This window comes from Anser anser, assembly GCF_964211835.1.
Source record: "Anser anser genome assembly, chromosome: 5".
Classification (NCBI taxonomy): domain Eukaryota; kingdom Metazoa; phylum Chordata; class Aves; order Anseriformes; family Anatidae; genus Anser; species Anser anser.
The window spans coordinates 39503410-39520790 of NC_139725.1; the positions used below are offsets into that span (position 1 = coordinate 39503410).

At 40.6% G+C, this 17381-nt stretch overlaps 1 long non-coding RNA gene across 1 annotated transcript; it reads right to left on the reverse strand.

Moving 5' to 3' along the window:
• Positions 1-4980: 4980 nt before the first annotated feature.
• Positions 4981-16580, reverse strand: LOC310900505. The gene is made up of 4 exons (XR_014585166.1): positions 16532-16580; positions 14425-14521; positions 8716-8779; positions 4981-7172 (listed from the first exon to the last, which is right to left on the reverse strand). It is a non-coding gene; the product is annotated as an uncharacterized lncRNA (long non-coding RNA).
• Between the last annotated feature and the right edge of the window lie 801 nt (positions 16581-17381).

A 17381-nucleotide genomic window follows, 5' to 3' on the forward strand; every position in this document is an offset into this window, starting at 1 on the left:
GGAAAGGAGAAGGGAAAGGAAAGGGAAAAGGAAGGGAGAAAAGAAAAAAAGAAAAAAAAAGAAAGGAAATGAAGTTTTGAAATTTCTGTAGAACCATTCAAGCACCAGAAGGTCACAGTTCATAGCTCCATAGGTGATGCAGATTTTCAGAGAAAAAGCCAGCCTGTTGGGAAAGCCTCTAGCAAAATAAAACAATACACAGATGAAAGTTATGAGGATGACCAAAAGGTGAACAGAAAAGTGCTTTTTAAATCCCCACCTGCTGGCGATATAAAATGCTGAAACAAAGTATAGTATTGTAGTGATTAAATGATTCAGCTGGAACAGGAAGAAAGTGTTACAAACTGGTTGACTAAACAAACTTTAGAAAGCAGGACTCTGTCCTGTTGTACAGGTTTCACTTTTGATTTACTGTATGAGCTTGGTCAAGTCACTTTGACCAGGAATTCCCAAACCGACTAGTAAGTTTATGTGTCACAGACATTTGCCACTCTGCTGCCAGAGTCCCAGTTACCAAAAACTGCAAAGCCCCTGCCCTCTGAAACATTGGACCTATTTAAATTGGCTAAAGCTAGGCAGCCCAAAATTGAGATATCTAAAATCCCATTATTGCCCTTAGTTTCCTTTGCTTTATTTCCTTCATTTTCAGAAAATGTTTCTAACTTACCTACCCTATGATTTACATTGAGATCTTTGAAAGGATCAATTAAAATACAGAGACCTTGAAAAGTTTTATCGGAAGTGCTTTCTCTGAATATTACTTACTCTTTTTCACCTGCCCAGAAATGGGAACAGCAAACACTCCAACAGCTGGACTGAACAGTCTTCTGAATATGGTCAGTTCTGTGCTGACCTTTTCAACAATTTTGCTGAAAAACTGGTGGGAAACTGCTCTGAAGAACGGTCCATGAAACCCTTGGGAGTAGCAGCACATGCATTAGAATGAGCGCTGCCTTCAAATTTATCCTGCCAAGGCAAAAGTTATTCTCTCAGAAAAGCAGTAAATCAGATCACCTGCTCTTTTTTCACTGTGGTTAGTAGGTCACATACACTTAAGGATAGATTGTGCCCTCTAGGCATGGGCTCGCCGCAGATACAGTACAGCATGTACTATAACAGGAGAGTCCCAGAAGGCTTTTTTTTTTTTCCTTGCCTTTCCTACCATGATCTTCTTACATCCCCCCTTTATGTCATCCCTTTTTGAGTGTCCAGAATGTCAGAAAATGCTAGGAAAATGGCCTGGATTGATATAATGTTGTTTCTTTGAGAGCTTCTTAGGAGCAAAATTACAGATGTCATCCTTACTCTTTTTACACCTAAATAAGAGTAAAAAAGGGTCTAGCTAGTGATTCACTATTAAAACCTCCAATAAGATCCTACAGGATTTCCACATTGTTCATCATCACCTGGGAGACTTTCCTCAGCCTTTTTTTAACACAGCCCTTGAGATGGAGCTAGTTGCTTTCAGAATGGCAAATATCTAAATACAAAATGAAAAAAATATATGTCCTGGAGAAGTCCTGAAATTTTTGCTAAATCTACAGTGTTCGTTAAGGCAGGATAGGGTAGAAAAAAAAAGTCCCCAGGGCTTCCCTCATGGCAACGCTTGCATGACACTTGTTAATAAAGAAGAAGAGAATTTTGAATTCAATGTGTGTCCTCATCAGCTCATACACATAGATCCCAGTAATGTTAATGAAAATTACATAGATGTTCCAATGGGACGCGAGACCCCTGGTAGAGTTAAAAGCATCTGCAGAAAGAGGAGCACAATAATAGTGTCTGTACAATGTGTCTTCTCCCAGTGCACCAAAAGATGTTTTTAAATACCCTAACTCAACCGTAGTTTTGTGCTTTTTCAGTGATAGGAATTTTCAACCCGCAAGTTATTTCATTAGGTAACACCACCTGTATTTAAAATGTTAGACTCAACTGCATTTCCCAGTGTGGAAGCTGAATACCAGTGCCTGAAGGAAAGTTTTATAGCATCGATTAACTGCAACCATTTGTAGAACTGACAAAGAGCTGCGTAAAAGGTTTATTCTGACGTTTAGATGTGAGTATTGTGCATCATTTTTATAACATGCAAGCCAACAATGATGTACTTTGTTACTGCAGGTCAGAACAACTTCACCCCAGCAAATAAATCACAGAGATTGACATTAGCAGTCCCAGAACATACAAGGCACAGGATAAGAGAAGACACAGAAGAGGTATTTCATTGGCTTTTCCATTTATCCCACTTGTAATATGAAAAACAAAATATTCCTAAAATGAAGAACACAGAACTCACATGGAAAGAACGAATAGTGAAAGAGGCCTGAGCTGGAGTGGAGGAAGAGCGTAAAATACCTGCAGTGAACTTGGATGGAAATCCTGTCGTATGTCTAAGGACCAGGTCCTGAGCAGGTATTTAAAAAATATGTCACGTAAACTAACATCAGTGGTGGTAAAGTCAAGACCTAGACTTAAAACTCTTCTCATGCTGGCTGACATTTTTAGTAAAAAGAACAATCTTTTTTTTTTTTTAAAAAAAAAAAAAAAGTGGAATTCCCACTGCGTGTATGTTGTTCATGTCAGCATTTTACAGATTATTAAATTTTATGTTATACTTTGACGTAGACCTCCAAACCCAAGTAAGAGCTGTGTTTTAAGATGTGCTGGACAGACATAAGACAATCCCTCTCACAGCAATGACTCTCCCCAGTTTACAAAGATGAGACAGAGAGAGAAAATGATTTACCCATCATCACTTGAGAGGTCTACAACTGAAGCAAGATTGAAAACAGGTTTGGAGTCCCAGTTCAGCAGCCACAAGGAAGCTTTTTTTTTTCTTTTTTTTTTCTTTTTTTTTTATTTTCATTTTTTCCCCTGTATTTCATGCCAAAAGCCATGAAATCCCGGGACACACACAAAAAAAACACAACATAATACTTTCTGCTAAAACAGTGACTTAGTATGTGTTATAAAGTCAGTCTGATTATCAGTGATGTGAAATCAAGCTGACTGTCTCAAAGGAGGCAAGTAGAAACAAATACACTTCTAAATCAGAGGAAATCAGGAGGAAGAGTTGAAAACCAAAAGGGTCAAGATACTGTTTTTATTCTCACTATAACAAAAATATGCTAACAATAACAACAGTGGAAGATTCTTCTTACTCGTAAGCACTGTGGAGAGAGCCCTAGGTGACATAAACAGGAACAGGGACACACACAGTAAGACAAATGAGAAAAAGACATACAGAGATAGGGAAATATTTATGTCTGTAGACAAACTATACTGAATCCTACTGTTTAAGAGGTCCTTCTGCAAAATGTACCTGCTTGTATAAATATAGCAGACTTCTGGCTACTTTTTGACAGCAGCGCAGCTGTGTGTATAAACCTAAGTCAGATGTTTGAGTACCAAGATCACTTAAAAAATTTCCATCCCACCTGTAAAGATTTGTGTAATTACATGTCAGAAACTTCTTGCCTTCTCATGCAGAAATCATGCTGGTAGCTCTGCCTGCATTAGTGACAGTACAGTGCATTTGAGCTATTCCTAGCTACCCATAGAACTGTGGAAAATAATGTGGCATGTTACCTTTGTGTTCTGCATTGTCTAAGCTATGGACTTGAAAACAAATATGCACATGACTAACTTCAAACATGGAATTTCATAACTGGTTCTCTTAGCTGGCCAATAATTTTGGATCTCACAGGCACACAGTAGCAAATAATTGCCTATACATTGATGCATGGTTTAAGTTCTGGAAAGCACAACACACGTTTGTGAGGTCTGTTACCTCCTCCATGTACACCAGAGGTCTTTTTTATCTTACACACCTTACTCCATTCTCCTATGCATAAAGCACCTAGTGCAAATGTACGTGACTTCCCTCTAGTGGTCAACGTGGCAAAGTCAAATCTTTCTGCTAAACACAGCTGGGGCACAGGGGTCCTCATCTCAGATTGCAGACAAGTTTTGCAGCTAATAACGTTGGGATTCACCCCCAAAATGCATTTGTCTGACAGCACTGAAGCCTGTAAGCATGTGACAAGTTCTATTACATACATGTGAGTTCTTCTAGCCTGCAGGGGTAGGATGGGTGCAGTGGAGATACAGGTAATAAATAACTCTATTAAAATCCATAGAGGCCATAAGGTCCTCTTTGCTTACACCTGTGGAGCCCCCTCTAATGGCATCTTCAAAATTCTTCTGGGTCTTCTCTGTTGCTTGCTAAGGTGTTTGCACACCAGATCCCTGTGGCTGCGTCTAATCATAGCTCACTGTCAATCACTGTTCAGCATTGGCAGCAGTCATTTTCTATTGTCAGTTCCAACTCCTTTAAGTATGTGTGTAATATACAGCATGGCATGAATACTGTAGGGGTCTGGAAATATACACAGACAAGCTCGGTTCTTTAGCTGGTGTAAATTAGTATCAGTACCACAGACCTCACAGCCATATTATTTGAAGTGAAAGCTTACTAAGCTTACTGTGCCTTTTCACCAAAAGAAAATCCTCTGTCCAATGAATATTTAGGCTTTTTTTAGAGCATAGCCACTGGTAAATTCACACATACTTGTTTTATTCTTTATTACTATTGTTATTATTATTATTTATTTTATTTTATTTTAACAGCACTTACCTACAGTTCCCTGAAATACTTAAATATTTAAGCATCCTCTGACCATGAATTGGTTAACTATGAGACAACAACACTACAAAAGACCTGAGCAGGGCCAGTTCAGCTTCCTTGACTGGACTAATGCCAAAGCTATAAACCACTGTCTTGGTGCCGAAGCTATAAACAGCTACCTGACTGACTTAGGACTGCATCTTAAGAACAATTTGTATGCATTATTCTGCATAACTGTACATCTGGTGACAATAGAAAACATGGTGCATAAACAGGCGCAGCCAGGGTTTCAGACAATAAATTTGGGTAATCGCTGCCCTTCTCTGCATTGAAGATTTTGTGGTTCCCTGTAAGAGCCGAACTGCACTGGTACAAAACAAGCACTAACAACCTTCTAGGGCAGACAGCAAGTGAAAAGCCACTAACAAAGTGGCTGTACTGTTTTGGGGAGGAATGGGTCAAGGCCATGGGACAGAACAGCACCTGTGGGTTTTCTCACTTCCCTTCAACTTCCATTAGCTGCAAGCAACAAGATTTTAGCTTTCTCTCTCTGTCACTGTGAAGACCATGGTTTCAACTGCGCAATGCAGCCTGGTACCCACCTCTGTGAAATGGGGGGAAATATCCCTTTCAGCCTGCCAGAGGCACAGTGAGGTTGGCAACATGGGACAAAGAACCGAAATGAGAAATAGCCACTAGGAAATTACTGCAGTAGAACTGTGTTTTATGCTGTGGTATCCATTTACAGTAGGAGGAAAAGAAGGCTCTCTCCATAACATTCAGCTCATGAGTTCCAATTGCTGATGTAGGTATTTTTTATCCGTAGAAATACAAATTTATGAAGAACTTGGATTGCTCTGGAACTAGAAAGTTCTGCTTACAAGGCATGCAGACATTTCCTGGAGAGTACAGTACTGCAGAAGTCAGAGTGCAGGGGGAAGACATAAAGAAGAATCTTTCTTTAAAAGCATCGTGTGGAGGTGCTGCCTTTTTTTTTTTTTTTTCCCAAACCAAGCTCTTACTATGGATAATGAAAATTAAAGTGATACTGCATATTTCCAAAAGAAGAAATCTGTTTCTCTTAGGTGTAATGACATCTTTAGGTCAGGACAGGCAGAGGTGCAGTTAGCATATGGTGGAGAGTCTGGTGTTTGAGCTGTAGGTGGTGGTGTTGCTTTATGGGAGTTCGGGTTCGGTGAGGATGGACTACTTAAAGGGATGTAAACAGAGGCCAGTTGGGGTAGCCAAAGGATCAATTTCCTTTGGTTGCCTGAAAATAGTCACCTTCCCTCTATGCCCAGTGCACTTGCTTGCACAATGTATATGAAAAATGTGAATACGTTGAAAGTCTTACTTTTTAACAAGTCTTACTTTTTAACATGATTTACAGACAGCAGAATAGCATTTATAGCATGAGTGGAAAGATCCCAGTCAAATAATGCAAGACGTTCTCTTTATCAATACGGTGCCTAATGACAATTCTTTTTTATTATTTTGCCTTTCTTATGTAAACTGTCATTCTTCAGTTAGGAGGTGGCTTAGTCTTCAAGGCACCTTTCACAGAAGTCTTGGTTTTGGTTGCAGTCAACATATAGCAATTTGTCTTGCAGACAGCGTCTAATCTAATTCCCAGGACAGACAATTGATTTGGCTGAGTTTTGCATGCTCAGGAATCCCATTGATTTAGTGTCTGTATACAAATTGAAGAATTAAACCTTACATCTCTAATCTCTCCATGAACATATACAGCCACTGTTCCCACTTAAATGAGTTTTGACTTACTGTGTGGATTAGAACCTGTCTGTAAATACATGTCTCACCTCATTTGTAACTTATTCCTGCTTATTTACCATGGCAGAAAGGAGGCAAGCACTGAGACCTCTGTTTTTGCTAGATGACAAAAAAAAAAAAGGTATTTTCAGCTCCAATCCATAAACTGGTACTGAAGTGGCTTCCTTGTAGGCCGTCAAACTGACAGAGCATAGGAATATTATTGTTCTCTTCAACATAGCTGCTGCCAGTTGCCTGTCAGTAAAACTCTCCCATCCCACCATCGCTTGTGGGCAGACCCGTGGCCAACAAGTCGGTGATGAATGGGAAGAACAGCCCTACTTCTGCCCTGCGGCTGTTGATATGAAGCCTTACATGAGTTCACTTTATCCAAAATAAAACCTTTCCCAAACCAGAAACAACAAAAAAATGCAAATATACCCTGTGTGGTAGCTGAGTTCTGTTAACAGGCTGGTCACCCAGAGCACCTACTATGGATATTAAAGTGATCGTGTTTAATGTAATTCATGCAGATCAGCATTACATTACCTCAGATCAAAGTCTATTTCTTTATTACTCCTGATTAACAGGAGTTGGACCCCTAGCATGCAGAGGACTTTTTCTTCAGCCTCTGAGACTCGGCATGGGGATGCTGTCTCCCTGCAGCATTACAGACTATGGCATGGTCCATCTCTTTGCTCAACACAATAGCTTGGCCACAGAGGCATTGAGACACAGCGGGTAGAGTGTTTCCAAAGACCTGCAGATGGAGGATGTACTATGGAAAAAAAGAAGAGAAAACAGGGAATATATAGGGTATGCTAGAGTCCCTTTGTCTTTCTAGAAAGGTTGTCATGTTCACCATGCTTTTGTCTGAAGGCACCTTAAAGAGCAGCAGCATGAGAACAGACACTACTTAGACATCACTCTTGGGACAATGATTTCAGACATGGTGTTTAACCTAGGTTTTTCCTACAGCAGCATGCTCTCAGGAAGCCTGCATCACTCCCATCTCTTCTGGGCAAACAGAAAAGAGAATATGAGGATATTGGTAGCTGCCAGTCTCTTAGGCTGTGGTTTTGTTTTTCTTCCCTCATGACAGTGTCCTCCTGGGAGCCACTATTCAGCTAAATCAGCATTTAAACTGCCAGTTTCTTACCCTTGTGAGTCCTCATGCCAGCTAACAGTTTTATAGGTGCTTTTGCCTGAGCAGACTGAGACATTCAGACCCCTCCTTCACTCCTTCACTTGATCTCCCCAGATGCTGACATATGCTAACTTGACTCAAGCTTGTCACTGGCCTAAATAATCATAACAATTGCTAACTTCCATTTAATGTCTTCAAAGAGGGGATTTTGGTAATTTTTTGCTATCTGAAATGTTGGAAGTAACTATATTATTTGTAAGGAAGTCCAAATCAATTCAAGTCCAAATCAAAAGAGTCACAGATGATGGATCTCTGGTAGGACTCTATTTTTAATTAATTTCACTTAATCTACTTAATAGATTTACTTGTAAGTTATAAGAAAATTCATTCAGAGCTTATGTGCTGTAAGTTCTGGGATGATACATGCAGTCTTTTTACATACTGCATAGAGGCTGAGTCCTTATTTTTTAAAATTACAATGTTTTGGAATTGAACTCAGCAGCATATTTGCAGTTTTTCATGCAAGTAGCACTAGTTTCATCACTAAGGCTGCAAAGCCAGACAGCTTGAAGTTGGGAAGTTCCTGAGTTTAAGATGATCATAGTGCAACACAATCTCAGTTCCGAATTTTATTTTCAGGTGACTGTACCTCTTTTAGTCCAAGAGTGTTTACTTTTATCTAACAAACGTTAATTTTATTCTCATTGCTCACTGGTTAGCAGGTCAGGTATTTACTGAATATTAAACAAATTCTTATAAAAATACAATTATTAATTTCCCTCTTGGTTTTCCTGTCCATGGCACTCATCACTATACCACGCCAGTACTTCATACGTTTTCTCCCGCAGCATTCTTGTTATTTTTATTCATTCTCCAGATGGAAATTGAGACAGAGTGATTTAGATGCAAATTGTTTATTCACTTTGTGTTGGGCATTATAAATTAAATAGTTCTCATTGATGCTAATTTTAGCTGCAAGTTCTTAGCACATCTGATCAGATACTAAGGAGTAGGAAGTAATTAATGAACCCATGTCAAATATGTGACTTCTTATCTTGCAGCATGCTATCTGAGGTCTGTCACAGGGGCAGGGAAAGAATATGGTTTCTCAAGGTATCATTGATTACCTTAAGCATGAGGCCATCCTCTCCTCCTCTTAACATCCACTACTTACCTTCCAGCATAGGCAGCAAACAGGGGATTGTCCTCTGGAACCACGCCATGAAATTCAAACAGGCCTATATAAAAAGAATAGAAGAGTTGGTATTTAGTTGTAAAGAACTCAGAGGGATTATTTATTAAAGCCACCAAAACCAGATAGGCTCCTTAACTCCCCAGTTATTACATTTGGGGCTTCTGGTCAGCAGCAAGTTGAATACGAGCCAGACTTGGCAGGCAACAAGGGTGTGCATCAGGCATAGCACTGCTCGCCAGTCGAGGGAAGGGATTGTCCTGCTCTGCTCTGTGCTGGGGCAGCCTCACCTTGAGCACTGTGTGCAGGTTTGGGCACCACAAGGTCAGGAGATAAAACCTCCTCTGGACTCACTCTAATATGTCCTCATCCACGTCCTCCTTGTGCAGGGGGCCACAGAGCTGAATGCAGGGCTCCAGGTGGGGCCTCATGAGAGCAGAGCAGAGGAGGACAATCCCCTCCCTTGCCCTGCTGCCCACGCTGCTTTTGGTGCAGCCCAGGGGACAGGAGGCTTTCTGGGCTGCAAGTGCACATTGCCAGCTCATGTTGAGCTTCACATCAAGCAGCACCTCCAAGTCCTTTTCATCAGGGCTGTTCTCAATCAAATCTCCACCCAGCATGTATTTGTGCTTGGGATTGCCCCGGCTCAGCTGCAGGATCTTGCACTTGGCCTTGTTGAACTTCACTGTTCGGACAAACACTCTCAGACATACAGTTTGTTTTTTGGGTGGTCCTTTGTGGAGCCAGGAGTTGGACTTGATGATCCTTGCGGATCCTTCAACTCAGGATGTTCTATGATTCATGTGCTGTCCAGCAGCTAGCTGTATTGCCAAAAAAGGGCCAAATGTCTGCTTGAATTTGTAGACAATAATCTCTGAAGCAAATGCATTGATTTATGCTTCATTTAGGTTTGTGCTGCCAGTGAGAACCCAGCCCAGGAATACTCAGCTCCTGACTTGCACGACACTTAAAGGACTACCGAATGCCCAGGGTGGTAACGGCTCATATTAAGGCTAACTGAGAAGAAAGGTGGAGCAGAGTTTCGGTGTTGCCATGACAATAGGAATCATAAATCAATGAAAAGTAGGAAAGATCTAAGTAAACTAAACTTAAATAAAACAAAGAAAACAAAAAACCCAAGCCCTAAATTAAAGAAACATGTGCAAAATACTGTGATGTTGGGGGGTGGGGGCTGCTTGTTTTCTTTTCCATTTTGCCTCTGAATTCACCAAGAAAGAGTTGATGAAGAAAACAACCGTGGCAAAAGCAATTGGGCATAAAATAAATGGCACTGTGCATACTCATCTGATTGATAATGGCTTATATCAAAACCTAATATTGTTTATACTCAAGTGAGATGTGGTTTAATATTCCATGCAATTTTATATGACTGTCTTTGTATTTACTTGTTTAATGAAATGTGGATCTTGAGACCTTTTGCAATGCTCCTTCTTCTGAAGAAACTCTGTGAAGTGGAAGGTGAATATGCTCAGCCATGTAATAAGATCATTTATTTATGTTTTTAATTAATTTTTTTAGTTTTTCAGAATTAGAAGTGTATTACATACCAAACATTATATGAAAGACAACATGTGGAGGTGCAAGTAGTCGTAATAAAAAGCTCTTTAGATGAAAGTAATAGACAAATATTGAGCAATTATGCAAAGCATTCAAGATCTATATAATTCATTGCATGGAGATAATACCTCCGTAGCTCTGTCGTCTTTATCAAAATACTATTATTCTGTACAGCAGTTGTCAACATTTAACTAGCTTGGATTTCTTGTAAGAGTTTTGCCATGGCTGTTCCTTTCAGGAGGAGTGATCTAGAGCCACAGAAGCTAAATGGGGATTTTTCAGGTGAAAGTGGATTGGACCCAATATTATACATAGATTGCACATTTCAATCTAAACAAGGCAAACAAAGTGTTCTGATTGCACACCCCATTCCATTTGCCCTGTTTATTATCCTCAAGGATGGTTCCTCAGTGTAGCAAGATTCAAAACTCCCTAGTGTAGGTGAAAGGAATAAAGCGAGGTTTTGATGCTCCACCATAGCTGGGCCAGTTTGGCCACCCTGCCACAAACAACGGCTGCAGAATGCCCCCAGCACCGCAGCCAATGCCCAGAAATTGTAGCAGGGCAAGCCACGATGTTTTCTCTGGGGAGAGGGACTTAAGGGGGAGCTGAGGCAGTTGTGCCAGCCAAGGATTCATGTATATTGGGGTAGGAAATCTAAGTGCAACTGCTTTGCACCAGAAAATCAGTACTCTGCTTCTTGCCTCAAAGCCCTAAACACGTAGCAGGAATTAAATGCATATAAATTCATAAAAGCTGCTGCGTAGACTCATGCCTTCCTGTTCATTCCTATCCTATGGACTACAGATATTTATAGTTTGTAGTAAAACTGCTCTAAACAATTCCTTTTTCTTTTACAAAATATAGACTCTGTCCAGGTATCTCTAGCACTTAGCCCATCCCCGTGAAAGGCATTCTGTCTATGACCTCCTTTATTTATACTCAGAGAATTCCCACTGAAACATCCCTAGAAATCTCCGTCAGGACAGTTGCGAAGGAATCAAGAGGCAGTCCCTCTGGTAATCATATCCCATAAATTTAGGGATTTATAGATTGATCCTAGTATTTTAAACTCCATCTAGAAACCTAGTGGCAGGTGCTGCAGACCCAGGAATATTGGTATAATATTTTTGTCATGATGCTGCTTTGAAAACTGGTTGTAGACTTGTTCCTCAACTGGAGTTTCCCAGGGGCATTAAAGTAAAGCCCCATGCAAAGGGTAAAGCAGCTAAGTAATCTTGAAGTGATAGAAATAGGGATTACTCTGGCAGGGATTATCTCTGAAAGAAAGAGTCACACACTGCTCACCTGATACAGATGAAAATATGTATAATAAATCTGATTGAGAAAAGTTTTAGCATCCTTCTGTTTTACCTAAGCAGTAGAACTGAGCTGACATCTTTCCAAGCTAATGAGGCCATAGTGTAGGACGCTTTCATGACGGCTGTGCTGCACTAGAGAATCTGGCTCAGTCCTTAGCTGGCATAAATCAGCTCTGTTATCTTCTCACTAAATTGGCAAGTACTGTCATTCCCAAAGCCTCCAATAGCTTCAAGAATCAAGCTGCCATCCCTAACTTTATATGTCTGCTTCAGGACAAAATGAAAGTGCTTCTCTTAATGCCTACAAATCCCCTGTCCTCACCCTGCTCATTATTACAATGTCTTGAAATTCAGACAGAATGCTTAAGTAACTGAAGAATAATCTCCAGAGATTAAGAGATCTGCAGCAAAAACAATAGGCAAGTGATCCCTAGAGTAAGGGGTTTTGTGACTCTTCTTTTGCTTATGTAAGTCCACAGCAGCTTCACAGAAGTTACAACAGAAGAATCAAATGAGAAGATCATCCAGACCTGCAATTACTGCTATTTACATCTTGAAAAATGAGGACTTTCAAATGTAGAAGGGGAATTTGAAGGTGGATGGAAAGACTTGTATGAGTTTTCTCACATAAGGCTCTTGTTTTTCTTGTTACCTGTTGATCTGCTCTTGCATTGTTTTTTTGTTTTGTTTAGTTTTGTTTTGTTTTTTCCTCAGTGATGGGGAAGAGATTTGGGCATTAGCCTTTTTACCAGACCACTGTAAAAGCTAGAAATGATGGGCACATGCTTATAAATCTGCACAGGGGGCATAGACTCTTTTTCCCTATAAACTGAGAGCTAAACACCTGTTCAAGTTTTCATCAAGTGTTTAACATACAGCTCCAGAGATATTTGCACTATCTCTATAGACAGGCAAGGTTGCCCCTTTCTTGGCAGGCAGTTGTTTTCCTCTTGTACCAGGCTGAGCAGACACATAGGTCTTAGATTTGCTCAGGCCAGAGGTTAAATCACATTTAAACAGCTCTGCAATTATAACATTTTCTTCTCTTCCCCCTGCTCACCTTTAAGGTATGCTTCCTACAGAACCTCCTTTAGTTTCAGAATTCTGCTAATTTCTTGCTTCTGTTTTAAGCAGACCAGCCCCAAGCATCCTCCTTTCCATGACCCATTTCTTTTCTAAGCAGACAGATTTTTTTATTTTTTTTTTTCCCCTGGATCTTTTCCAGTCTTCATTTGCTGTCTAGCATGGCTTTCAGTCAGTCTTCATGACAAATCCACTCTCACTGTGCTCCCAAAACCTGGCTTTTGATCCCGTGCTAAGCCATTTCACCTCCAGGCTTCCAGTCCTGTAACTTGGAAGATATGGCAATACAGCAAGCACAACTAAGAATAATCCCTGAAATGGACTAGATAATTCTCCCTCCTATTCTCCCCAAGGCAAACACATTGACATTTTGAGTTAAGTTATATTCTGACTGTATATAAAAAAACCCGAAGCTCACCTATAAAGTTTGCAGTGGCAAGCATTATGAGTCTCTCAGAGGGCAAAAACTGCGGCTGAACTTGGTCCTACTGCTAAAAATTCATAGTCAGTTTTTCTGGGTAATGGCAGGGAAATCATTCTTCCGCTACATAACCAAATTTTAACTGCACTCGGGCATTCTGAGGAAAGCTATTAATCTTGGACCTGATCCATCTTGTGCTAGTGTAAATCAGAAAGAAGTCCTCTGAAGTCAGAGGAGTTACAAAAACGCATTAAAAAAAAAAAAAAGTTTTATTATTACTGAGGCCAGGAGCCCTGTTATGAAAATAAGGGCTAAGTGCCTCCACACATTTGGTATTTCTAAACTTGCTAACATGAGGAGTGATGAGATCTAGCAGGCAAAGCCCAGAAATAAGAGCTGGGAGGCCTTGACTCTGTTCCTTGCTCTGACAGTGACTTATTAGGTGACAATGAGGAGATCATTTCACTTCCATAAGCCAACATTTCCCCTTTCACCTTTGGTCTTGCTGGTCTGTAAATTCTTTGGTCTCAATGGGACTTTGTAAGTATTCTCATAATATACATAATAACAAACTCATCCCTGCAAAGAAAATTAAATGGAGCTTACGTGCACTGGAGTTACTTTAGAGAAATAACGTATCAAGGCATTGTTTATTAGGACTGGGATTACATAACTCTGTAGAAATAAGGCTGGTTTGTTACCCCAAGACTCATTTATCACCACCAGTCACAATGGTTTCTTAAAATGACAAGAGATCAGTCTATCTAACTTGCAATTAGGGATAAAAAAAATGCTTGACAAAAAGATTTGACCTTAATTTAAAAAATTAACACCGTGGCAAAAAGCAAACGAAGTGCATTTTCAGTTTAATTAAAATGCCACAATTACAACGTAAATAATTATGTTTTATTAATCATCAGCATTCAAGCTTGAGACTGCAGTGATACTAAAGATAATTAAGTTGCTGGTGCTGAGTATGGTGCCTTAATAATTACATAGTAGTTAATACAGAATGCTAACTAAAACTGGGAAGTTCTGCATAGCAATTATGTTATCTAAGGCTGCTAATTACTCATGTTAATTTAGAATTACTTTAGTTTCCTGTGTAGACTAGGCTTGCTAAGCTGCAAGTCCCCATTGTCACTTCTGTCAGATGCAACAGAACTGGGGCTCTCTCGCTTTCCGTTGAAGTGTTCACACCATGTTTCACATCATCGAAGTGTGTACAGGAGACAGAACCTTGCGTTGTGCCTGTTGTTAGTTGTCTGGGATGGGATGGGGACTTACCAGCAGGTTCGTAGCTTGGGATGCTAAATTGTTGTGAGGACCTTCTGATTGTTCATGTCAAGGCAGAGTCCACTTTTTAAAGTTGTTCTCGTTAGTTCTAATTTCCAGATGGAAAAAGAAGGTTATTTTAAGGAGCATGATGAGAATGATGACATGAAACTAAGCTGAGCCAGGGATAGACCAGAGACAATATAAAATCATAGTTAATTCCTGCATAAACTCATAATATTGAGGACTGTGTTTTAAGGTCTGGCCTCCTGAGTCAGGATATGGGAAGGAGCTGTGAAGCCTGAAATGCTGAATCAGTTGAGCTGAGTGTAGTATAAAGTAGACATTGCAAATAGCTTGAGTGCACAAGGTCTCAAAGGTAAAAAGAAACTGAGAAAATATACTGCAAAGGAAAGTGAACTGGTCAAAAGGCCCCATTTGTCGATTTAAAATTCTCCAGAAATGTGGAAATGCAATGGAGGAAGATTAATGAGTGCTTTTCCTGTTTCTGCGAAGGAAGAAGAGAACTAGGGAGAAGTTTTAATCAGGCAGTTAAAAAATATATGTAAAGGAAGTACACCAAATTGGGTTTTAATTGGTCTCTGGCAAGTAAGTCAACTTCTAATTTTGCAAGCTCAGTCCCTGGGAAAGAATCAGATTATGGTGGGGAACTAGAATTAAAAAAATAAAATAAAATCCAAGAGAAGCTGGTAGAGGTGCAAAAGCAAAGCCTGGATAGAGAGCTTGGGATGCGGCTGGGAGAAGCGGCTGGGGCAGTGGAAGAACGGGACTTCAGTCCATGCTGGATGAGGGGACAGAGCTGGGTTGCGCAGGAGGAGGAGCAGAGCAAACCCATGGTTGCTGGGACATCTGTTGGCACATGCCAGCACAGGGAGCAATCACAGCAGAAAGTGGCTGGGAGTCAGTAAGCTGATGTGCCCATCTCCTGTTACCACCCCGTGACAGGGTGGCCGTCCCCCAGTTAGGGGACAGGAATCCCAGGAGAGGGGATAGGAATCAAGATTTTACGGTAACGCAATGGCAGCGTCAAAAGCTTTAAACCTTGATCTTCTGTTTTTTTAAAAACAAATTTATATTCCATGTTGACTGCCTCCTTCTAGTGTGAGAATAAGTTTCTAACATGTTACTCTGAGCTTGTTTGAAAAGGCACTGTGGCTGTGGGGAATCTCCAGAGACGATGGAACAAAAGAATGCCTCTCTCTCTTCACTCAGCCTTCAAGCATGAAGGAGCTATTTTTAATATCACAAATCAATGCATATGGGGAAACAGATCCTCTCGGCAATGGAGTGTCAGCAGCATCTGAGAGAAAGATGCAGAGAAGCAGGGCTAGCGACTCTAAGGGATCTCCAATATGGCATCACCCACCAGTCTTGATTGGACTATTAGCTGTCTCTAATGTTTTGCTGCCCTTGGTAGCCCTATAGACAGGGCTGGCCTCCCAAAGAAGTTAAGTGCAGCAGAAGGGATCAGTGCTGCTCTTTCTCTCAAAACCCTTCCTTCACAGCTCAGAGTCCTGCTTATCAGCTGTTGAAGGTGTGGCTGCTTTAACTTACCTTTATTCCTTGGTGACTTTATTAGATTTTGATCTAGATCAGAAGTTCATAATTTGTGTTTTCATAAAACATCTGAGTGAGGACCAAAGTCTGCTCTGATCACTTCTATGTGGTATAATTCAAAAGCATTGCATCCGAATGTATGAAATTAGTTCCATGTAGGGCATATTAACTTTAGTTTAGGACCTCATAATCATTATGAACTTTGGAGTCCATGTCAGAAATCATCAGCACTGCGAAACCATATTTTTTGTCTTCCTCAGAAAGCTACCTGAGTGGAGACGTGAAACTTAATCCTGCCATTATGTTTGCAGATTTGTCTCTGGACTTGTTTTTTCACAGAAGCAAAATTATTTTTTCAAGGAGCAAACACTACTCAGAGAGACTGACTTCTGTTTGCTGTGGACCATCCCAGATCTGTGTAACTTTTCCTGAGTACCCATAACCCCAGAGGCATCGAGACCACTCTTTCAAGCTGCTCAGTAATTATTAAGGCCCCGGTTTTACCGAACATGCAGATAAAAAGCCTGAAAAAGTCACTTACATTGTCCTCTTGATCTGGTTTCACTCCAGTGTTCTGTCAAAACTAGGGTGAAGTAAAGCACCCTACATTCTCATAGATATAGAAAGCACTCCTTGTACTCATTAATTTCCATTGCAGTATCACAAAGCATTTTGTAAACATAAGCTAATTACATCACCCCGGGAAGATGGATATCTCAACTGCAGATTCACAAACAAGGAAACCAAGGCCCAGAAGAGCTAAGTAAATCAATTATGAGGAAGTTTCTGGTTAAAACAAAGACTAGACTAGAAATCTTTACCAAGTTCCTCATGCTCTAATTGCTGGGCTACAATTGTGAAGGGATTCTCCCCCACAGCACTGCTGCTTTACAACAGCTCTCCTAACTATCTGCTGCAGCCCATCAGGTCCCTGTCTGAGCTTGGTTATTTTCATTGTCTGGTGCAGTGTCAGCAGATGTAGTTCATGTCTGTGTTCTGCATGTACAAGCAGGAGGGTCTGCTTTAGGAAATGCACCCATCCATTGCTAGCTGCATGTGTACCACCACGGATATCAGCACTTCGGTCCAGGAAATTTTGAAGTAAGTGACTTAGAAAGCAGCCCCTGCATGGGAGCTCTGTCCAGAAATTTAGAATGCAAAACATTCCAAGGGCTGAACTGCCCTCATAGATAAACCATTTCCAAGTGCCTTTCATGTACCACAGAGTAAGAGCAATAAGCACGCTTCCGCTGACGTGCAGCAAGGTCATGCCCAGCTTGTTTCTGTATCTTCGGCTCAGAGCACACATCGGGCCATTTTAGAAATTTGGGCTTTTGTCTGAAGACAGGTCAGCCTGCATCTGCTTCCCCTTCAAATCTCCCCCAAAGTAC